The following is a 10362-nucleotide window of genomic DNA, read 5'->3' as shown; positions in this document are numbered from 1 at the left end:
AAAGAATTACTCTAGCTGGATTCTCATAGTCTGTTTACCTTCCCATGACACTTTGTGAGGTTTCTCTCACAAAACCTACATCCCAGACTGCAAGGTCTTCCCTTTATTTACATTTCCTGATGGGGACCTACCCAGGCTGCACTGTCCCACTCCTGCACATTTGGAATCTCTCCTATAGCAATTGCCCAGCAGGTCTTTAGCTTATGCAGGCTATGATATGCCTAAGGGCTGTTTACATTGACACAGGCTCCATCTTCTTGTATCTTAATGCTTGCTAATGCTTTTTAGCCTTCAGCAGTTTGCTTCAGGTAATTCTTGATAGCACTTTTTATTCCAGATCTCTCTCTGAGCCAGGACGGGGGATGTTTAGAGAACAGTAGTCTTCTTCCATCTTGCTTTATTATGAGAACACCTTCTAGCCGCTTAGGTCACTAAGAGAAGTAGATGGGAAAAGGAAGTGGCTTGGGTTTTTTTCCCTTGCAGGCCCCAGGTCTGGCCTCTTTGGAAATATGAAAATTCTTCACAGTCACTGGATCTGCCAGCTTTGCCTCAAGTAAACCTTCTTGGGTCTGGGAAATAAAAGAAAGTTTTCTTTTCTGTGGCCAGTGTTATTTAGCTTCATTTTCTTCTCCTTCTTCCTCTCTGCTTTTATTTTTTCTCTATAGCACTGCTGTCAGCCCCTGCCAAGTTTCTTTATCAGCTGTCTCTATAGCCAGCTTAACTCTCTGAGCCAATGGTGTCAAATCAGAATACATATGGGTACTGTCAATCTCACATGGTGAAACTTGGAACTAACTTCTGATGCCTACCAGATATTTTACTCATAAGTAGAGTAAAGCTTGTGTGGCCACTGCTTCCTCCCTAATCCTCCATTCTCTCTCCTGCTATTTTAGCACAAACAGAAAGCCTCAGGGTCTGCCTTGAGGCAGGGAGGACCTTCGGCCTTTTCTGAGACTCACACCTAGGTTTCCTCTACAGCTTGGGCTTATCCCCACATCCCAAACTCACTTGTTCATGGCCCTGCCTAGCTCTTGCTAATCTCCTGCTTCCTGTCCCTTGTCTGTCTAGTTCAGCTCTAAATGAGAAGGGACCTTCAAACTCATAAGCGGCTGTGTCAGAAAAATCTCTAACTAACCCTGTACACAATTCTGAACCTCATCACCACCACTGGCCCTCATATTTGCCGGGACCCGACAGGAGTTTGGAAAGTTTCCTCCAGCCACTTTATCTTTACCCTAGCCAGTTACACAAGCAACCTGGCCTTACCTAGTGAATGAGATCTGTGTTTCAAGCTCACTCTTCCTCTTTTTAAAAAATTTATTTCAAAGTAATATGAGGGTACAAATGTTTTTGGTTACATGGATTGCTTTTGTAAGGTTTCAGTCAGGGTTTTAAGTGTGCCCGACACCCAGATAGTGTTCTTTGTACCCGTTAGGTAGGTTTTTGCTTATCCTCTCCTCCCTCCCTCCCCTGTTTGACTTCCAGTGAGTTATAGATACTTCCCTCTATGCACCTGTGTGCTCATCAGTTACTTCCAGTTTAATAGTGAGTATATGTGGCATTTGTTTTTCCATTCTTTAGCTATTTCACTTGGGATAGTCATCTCCAGTTCCATCCACAGTGTTGCAAAAGACATTAAGTCATCATTCTTCGTGGCTGAATAGTATTTCATGATATACGTATACCACATTTTGTGAATCCACTAATAAATTGATGGGCATTTGGGTTGATTCTACATTTTTGCAATTGTGAATTTTATTGCAATAAACATTCAAGTACAGGTATATTTTTGATAAAATGACTTCTTTTCCTTTGGGTAAACACCCAGTAGTGGGATTGCTGGATTGAATGATAGGTCTACTTTTAATTCATTCAGGAATCTCCATACTGTTTTCCATAGAGATTATAAACTACGTATAGAAGGAACATATCTCATTAAAAGCTGTATATGACAAACCCACAGCCAGCATCATACTAAATGGGGAAAAGTTGAAAGCATTCCCACTACAAACTGGAACAAGACAAGGATGTCCACTGTCACCACTTCTATTCAACATAGTACTGAAAGCCCTAGCCAGCACAATCAGGCAAGAGAAAGAAATTAAGGGTATCCAAATCAGGAAAGAGGAGGTCAAACCTAGAAAACCCTCAAGCAAACCAGCAAGAAAAAAATCAAACAGTCCCATTAAAAAGTGGGCAGAAGACATGAACAGAAGCTTTTCAAGAGAAGATAGACAAATGTCCAATAAACATTCTCCCTTTTAGATGACCCTGTTTTAATCTCTTAAGCCAAAGCCCATGTCAGCTCATAGTATCCAATCTGGATTCTGTGTATTCTCTCTGTCCAATTTACTTTTCTATAGATAGTGGCTGGCAACTTGTCTATTTCTTCTTGACTCTTAATATCCCTTTTCAAATACATCCTCGCCAGCTCCCCTTACCATACAACACAATCTAGCTCAATAGGGAATTTATTTAAAAAAAAATCTATTTCTTTTTTTTTAATAACTCGTTAGCTAGCTCTTCAACAGAACATACCTGCCTCCACTCCGACTTTGGGAGAAGTTCTCCCCATGCCCATTTGTGTTGTGTTTCCAGAGCTCAAACCTGACCTAAGTACAATTAATATCTATTAACTATTCACTATTTGCTAGTCATTGTGCTAATAATACAATACTGGTTTAAATCTCACTATATCCATATTAGGGAGATACAATTCTAATCCCGCTTTCTCTGTAAGAGCATTAGACTTGGAGAGATTAAGTAATTTGCCTATGGTCAGCAAGATATTATGTGATACAGTGAAAATTAGAACACAGAGTTCTTGCTTTCATCCATTGTTACCATCAGTATGCATGCTCTAAAAGGACTTTTCCTCAAGTGCCATTTAGGTATCCATCTCCCTGGAGATAATTATTTTACTCATTCACCAAAGATTTTCTGAGCACTTAGTAAGTGCCAATGATTGTTCTCAGCCCTGGAGACACAGCTGTTAACTGAAGAGGTAGGGGCCCCTCAGAACAAGCTGCTGAGATCAGGTACGAACTCAGTTGTTCCAGTATGAGAAGAAGGGCCTTGCCCCAAGGGAGATGTTTCGTGCCCCGAGGGAGGTGAGGGTCCTCCACAGCACAGACAGGCTTGCTATCGTCCTCTGTGGCTGGGGCATTCACCACAATTTCTACCTTTGGTCATGAATGGGTCATTTTAAGTTAAACTACTGAGCATGTAGAATGTCAGAACCAGATAGAACAATTGAGGTCATGTGGTTTCACTGTCCCACTTTATAAAAGAAAAATAATAACAACAATACACAGAGAATTTAACTTTTTCAAGATCACATAGATTTGTAGTGAGAGGCTCACTTAAATACAGTTGCCCCAACTCCCCATCCAGTATTTTCACTAATATATCACACTCTCTTCTGGAGAAAGACATGGTACACGTGGAAACCAAAGTTTTCCATGGCTGGAGACAAACGTCTCATGACCTTAGATCACTTTCTCAGAAAAAAATATCTTTCTTTTAAGCCATTGTCCATGAAGCATTTCCTCTAGAGTTTTTCAAAATGGTATCTAAGCATTAAGCAATGGGAACTATATAGAGTAATAGGACTTGCACATACTATACTACTAATTCCCGTATCTGATGGTGTATGGTCTTAATACTTTCTTCTGCTAGAAGTGTAGAAAAAAACTAGAAAACTTAGCCCCATCTTTCCTGTTGAACCTGCTTATTAACCAACAATCAACATCATTGCAGGTTTCTGTCGCTTTTCCAGACCCTCTCACCCACACCCATCTAGGCAACAAAACTTGGGTTTTCTTTGCCGCTAAGGATATTAGGTTAGCATGACTGAGTTCCATGTTCTCGCCACATTCTCCTCTTATCAGGTTACCACTTTTGCAGTTTATCCTGGTGCTTATGGGTATAATCATCTCCTTGCCTCCCCCACCCCATCTCTTGCAGCGTGAAGTTAGTTGCTTTGTTTTTTCCTTCTAACACGCTAGCTCTGTGCTATATTTAACTTCTGTACATTAGCATTAATATCCAGCCGCACAAGGGAAGTTGCCGCTGTGCATTACTTCCACCAGGTACGGTAGGGGTTTGTTCCGCTAATGCCTTTTGGGGATAGGGAAACAGATGCACATACAATAAGAAAAGGGCTGAACATTCTCTCCACAGTAAATTGAATACAAATCTTTATAAGGTTTTGACATGCATGATTTCATTCTTTTGCTTTTTGCCTACTTTTGGTTTTGGGTGGCATACAAAGCAACTTCCAAAAAGGGAGGCTGACAAAATAAAAGAATATTCCCCTGAAAAGAAGGTGCTTTAAACATGCAAAGAAACACAGGTGATCACCAACATGAATGATTCTTGTAAGAGTCTCTATTGCCTAGAACAAGACCTAGTATGTAGTGAGGCCTCAAAATCTGTTCAATGAATAAAATCAAAGTGATTCTTCTTTTCTGGCTGATCTTCCTTTAACTAGAGAGGAATGCCACCTATGTCTAGGAGGGAATAACCCTGAACCAGAAAGAAGCTGTAGTCGTTACAAGCTACTTATTTATTTTTCCAGTTTGTCTTTAACGTTTTATTTTTTTTCTTTTTAACTTTTGATCTGTGAAATTTCCTCTTCCACTCTCTCTCCTTCCCCTTCCTCGCCTCTCATTCTCCTCCCTTTTCTTAATACCAGCCTCTTCTTTCATTTGCCTTTGTTATTTATTTAAGCACTGAGACCACAGTAGGATTTTTTTTTTTTAGTTGTAATAGATCAGTGCCCTATTGGAACAAAAAATAGACAAGTTTTTTAACCAAGAAAGAAGCAACAGATTTTGTCATGGTTTAACTTTGTTTTCTGAGTAAAGGAACCACAAAATCAGTATTATTTGATTCTTAGGTGGTAAAATTTATTCAATGAATATGCTACATATGCAAGAAAGGTTACAATTTTACTCAATTAAGGAGATGGGGATGACTTATAAGGGAAGAGAAAGAGAGGAAGAAGGTAAAAAGCTTTGGAAAGGGTAAAAATACTCGAAAGTAACAGAGGAAAGTGAGAGAGAGAGAGAGAAGTAGAATGGGAAAAAAGTGGTCATGGGACTGAAAAATTCATGGAAAGCCAACAGCTCAAAAGCAGAGGTACTATCCATGTACTCTCAAAGGTCTTTCCACAGGACTTTTGAAGGGGGAGCTAGGCAGATGTGGAAGGTGGTATTCTTCCCTAAGTCTTATCCACCAGAAATGGCAAGTTGTTCTGTCTTTAAAGCCCTGGGCCTCATCTGCAAATCTTATTTCCATCCCCTTGGTTCTTTAGCTGCTTCAGACAGGAAGCCTGCTGGGCCAGAGGAAGCTTCTAGGATGATATCCAAAGTTAGAACACTCTGTGCAGAAGCAGTTCTGCCTGGGGTAAATTAGAGTGCATTCAACTTAGGGGCCTTTTAGCTAATGTAAAACCTGCCAACTACAGAAAAGTCCAGCCTACATTGATAGTGTACATGCATGGTGACTCACAGCCGTGCCCACTCTCACTGTTCAGTGCTGATACTTTGTCTATAAATATTTTGAGTATCACCAGCTACCTTTAGGTAGCTTCACTGAAAATTAAAAATGAAGACATTATTTTAGACTGAATATACCTCTTATTATTTTAAATACATTAGTGTAAGCAAGTTAGTTTTATTCATTCATTCACTTACCCAACAGGTGTTTATTGAGTTTATTGCAAGTGATATGCCAAACATATGCAAATAAGATTTGAGATCAAAGTGGTGGCCCAATTTTAGGGGTACTTGTAGACCTTTCTTGGAAAATTATATTTTGTTCTATTTTTAATAAGGAGTCAATGAAAAGTTTTAAACAGGGGAGTAGTGTAGTCAGATTTCTGCTCAGAAACATCAATCTGATAACCAAAGGTGAAACTAGTCAATTGCTGTTACAATAGTATAAGCAAGAAGCAATGATCACTTTAACCAGACCTGTAATAAAGAGACCTGTCGAGAGATACTTGAAAATGGAAACAACAGGACATAGAGACACTCAGCCTGTCACAAGTTAGAGGAGTCAAAGGGGTAGGGTTCCTCCTGAGTGGGTCATGTGGAATGGATGGGATTACTTCAGGAGAGGTTTTGTCAGGGAGAAATGGGCATGACCGGAAGGAGAAGGAGGAGAGGAGTGCCCAGGAGAGAACTCTGAGAACCAGGAACAGTTGAGAGGAAGGTTGAAGAAGACATGTGGCAAGGAGGCATGGTGTCAGAGGGTTAGAAGAGAATCTGGGCAGCACAGTGAAGTTCTGAGTGATTCCAAGTGGAGACAAAGAGACTTTTTAAAAAAACATTGAAAATAAGAGACAGCATGATATAGTAGGAAGTGGGCAGGGTTGGAGTCTGACTGATATGAAATTAAAACAGCTGTCACTTACTTGCTATAAGATCTTGGGCAAGCTACTCAACAATTTTCAATTTTGTTTGGTTTTGTTTAATCTATAAAATGGAGATAATATCTTGTACGCAGAATTGTTCTGAGTAGTCAGGGTATAATGTTTAGTGTCTATCATATCACTATGCCAGAATATTCCTTCACTGGTTTTTTTCCCTTTAGTTTTACCCTCCTTCATGCCTTCAATTTCTGAGCTCATTTTCAAAAACAGAGGTCTGATGAGCCCAGAACTCTGCTTCTCGTACCTCATGGTTTGCCTTTACCTACGAATAGAGGACACAGGTGGTCCTCCATGGTCTGATCCCTGCTCATTCCTCTAGCCCCATCTCTCATCACTTAGATATCTCATTCCAGCTACACCACATTCACAGCATCGTGCTCTTGCATACCTTCAATTCTTTGAGCAAACTGCTTCCTCTCCATAGATTGTCCACCCTTGGTTCTCTGGCTGCATAACTCTTCATCAACTTTTCAAGACTTAAGTTCAAGAACCTGTTTCTCCATGTAGATGTCCTTAGCCCAACTCATACTCTGCACTAACCTCCTCCATCCACACACCAAAACTCAAAAGCTTCTTCCTTGCTGCCATGATATTTTGTAAAGCCTGGCCTGGTGGCACGGGCCTGTAGTCCCAGCTACTCAGGAGGCTGAGGCAGGAGGATTACTTGAGCCTCCAAGGTCAAGTCCAGCCTCAGCAACATAGCAAGACCCCATCTCTAAGAAAAAATTTAAAAAAATTATTTTGCAGATTGCACCAGTCACACTGAAGCAATGTTTTAACTATTTATGTGTTAACAGTCAACTAGACTGATACAACCACAAAAGCAAAATGATTTCTCATTGTATCCTCAGTAACTTTACATGTATGCAAGAATGAATGCCTTTAGTGAATTCCATATGTTTTACAGGTTAAGTATGCCCTGTGTTAAAAATTGCAAAGCCACATAAACAGAGAATATGTTAGAGTAATACTTTCTTCGGAGTTTTGTGGTTAGTTGCCTATCCCAAGGCTAGATTAGATTTGAGATTCAGCCAGTTATTATTGTACTGGTATGATCTAGGCCCCCAAATTATATTACCCTTAAGGTTTATTCCCAGCTCTGATTTCTGATCCAGTATGGAATTGATCAGTAATTTAAGAAACAGGCAGCACAGTGTGGTAGTTAAGAGCATGGGTGCTGGAGTGGGACTGCCTGGGTTCAAATCCCTTTCACTGATCATCACTGTGATCCTGAGCTAATTAACCTCTCCATCATCCAGCTTCTTCATTTATAAAGCAGTTCTGATAAGAATGGGACGTAACCCCTAGAGATGTTATGAGAATTAAGTGAGTTAATACATATAGGGGATTGTAACTGTCTGGCACATAATAGCTTCTTCACTTTCATAACTTGTGACTCCTTTTAAGAATATTAGTAGGTGCAGTTATACATATTCACGTAACACTTTGTGCATGTACATGGTTAGCTAGATAAGTACCATATGTCAATAGGAAACATACTTTCAAGAAAGCCTCAAGGGAGATCCAGATTCTACACTGGCCCTGAAATCTACCTGTGCTCCCTATCATTCTCTTTCTGCTAGGGCTTCCCCACCATGTACTCCTTTCAGAACAGAGCTCTGTTGGGAAGAATGAGGTATGGTAGAGCACTCCGGGATGAGGTTTTGTTTTTAAGGAAGGAATTTGACAAGAATGGATACTAGTGATGCCAATCAACAAATATTCCTTAAATACCTACTGTGGTTGAGGCACTGTTCTAGGTACAATGGAGCCAATCTGTTTTATTGGTTTGGGGATGTAGAGGAATCTTGTGCTTGGATGAGGAATAATCTTTTTTTTCCCCTAGCTTTGTGCTTTTTTTCCTTTTTTTCTTTGTTGCTAAAATAGCATTCTTATCAACGTGTGTAGGTACTATGGTGATAGCTGCTATATAAATACAAGAAGAGAGAACAAGAGAAGAGGGGGAGGTAATTAACTCAATTGTATAAGGCTTTCTTGAAGAAGTGGAAGAAAGGTTCTCCATAATTTCATTCCTATCTCCAAAGAGGCAGGAAAAGGTGTTAAAAGGGACCCCCTTACAATCAGCCCTAGTGCACAATGCTGACTCTAAGACAGAGTCCATTTGCTTTTTTCACCTGAATGTGCAAAGCCATCCACTTTCCATACTGCTTTTCCCCCTTTAAGTAAATAATCTCTTTATAAATGGGAAAATGAAGAGCAAGCCTTTCAAACAGTTGTCATAAATTAGAATACATTGCATTAATTCAAAATGTAAAACTAGGAGAGCCAGGAGAACATGCAGCATATTTTCCCCAAATAACACTGTGAACAAGCACAAGTGTATACTTTGGGCATATGTATATCTTTCTTCTGACTGACAGCCTGAAGGATCGTCCATGTGATTTTTGTGTTGCTGAGGTGAAAACAATCTTTATTTGGATTGAATAGCAGAGTAAACAGGAATGAATAAGAGACACAAAAGTTTACAGTACAGATGGTTTTTCAATTCTTTTTAAAAATTGTCTGTCTTATCAATTAAAGGTGCATTTGCCTTTTGTTCTCGTCAACTGTCGTAAGGTCTTTTCATGGTTATGCAACAGAAAAATTAGAGATGATCAGTAAATTAGGCCCTGAGTTTAATAATGCCATGCATTTTAAATATAGCAATGAAAGTTTATCTTTCTTACCTTTTAACTGTAAAAATAAAGACCTATCTTGTAGTGTGGCTATGTAAATCACCAAAGAAACCAAAAACCTTAGTGATAATAAGCCAAGATGAAGAAATAGAACAAGAAAGCAATGTGTGTGTGTCTGTGTGTGTGTATGTGTGTACTTACAGGGGGAACTGGGTAAAAGATTTTGATGATTCAAGAAAAACATTAAAAGGTGTGCCAAAAGTGGTCTCCGGAGACACACAAGGATTTGATTAAACCCTAATTACGCCTACCCGTCAGCAGCTACACCTGTGCACCTGAGCGCCTCCTTCCTAGAACTGGAAGAACGTTTTCCATCCCACACAGTCACCTGGCTCTGTCATCTGAATGAACTGCCTCGGGTAGCACAAAGAACGGATAACATCCCCATCCATCTTCTGTCAACAAGGCCCCTTCCCTATTCACGGAAGCAAAAGGCTATTCTGATTGCATTATCTACAACTTTACTGCAGTGATGTCAAAATTTAAAATAAAACACCACTGCCAAAATATTTACTGAGGATTTTTTGTTTCATGTGATTTTGGCACTGAACCATGCTATATCTTTTAATCCGTGACAAATAGTGCCTTTATCCCCAACATTTTTTGACCACAGACTCTATCGCAGTTAAAAGGTCTAATTTAGGGGCACTTGAGGGATCCAACAGGCAGTCAACAAACATGCAGGTCTGACTTCTACCCTTGTCCTTGATTCTGCAGGCTCTTCTGCCTGCCTTGAAAAGACCAGTTATGGCTCTCGAGGGTGCGCTAATCTGGAACAATTCCCACAGAACAATCAATGGCATATCATCATGTCTTTCCTTTTCCAAAAGAACAGGATACACAGAAAATAGTGCACATGCAGTAAAGACTTGAAAGCCTAATGCACGTAGGAAATGGACCCCTTCAAATCAGCACATCAGGTCACCAGATACCAGTCTCGGGCAGGAGTTAGTCATCATTTTCTTACATAAGCCACGCTCTTCTCCCAGGATTTATGTGTCTTCTTCCCCCTCCACATAGAAAATTAGCTGAATAAAGTAAAAATAAGAGGACTCTGGGGCTGCAGATGGCTGACCAGCTGTTTCTGGGTGACACCCCATGAATCAGTGCCTCATCCAGCTTTAGTGCTTCCATGTTTTGGGGGCAAAATATTCTGCATTTTGGAAAACTAGTTCATGGAAAATAATACAGCAAACTAACATTTATAGAAAACCACAGTAATCTTGT

This window comes from Lemur catta, chromosome 12, assembly GCF_020740605.2.
Source record: "Lemur catta isolate mLemCat1 chromosome 12, mLemCat1.pri, whole genome shotgun sequence".
In the NCBI taxonomy this organism is placed as follows: Eukaryota; Metazoa; Chordata; class Mammalia; order Primates; family Lemuridae; genus Lemur; species Lemur catta.
This window is presented reverse-complemented; position numbering follows the sequence as displayed.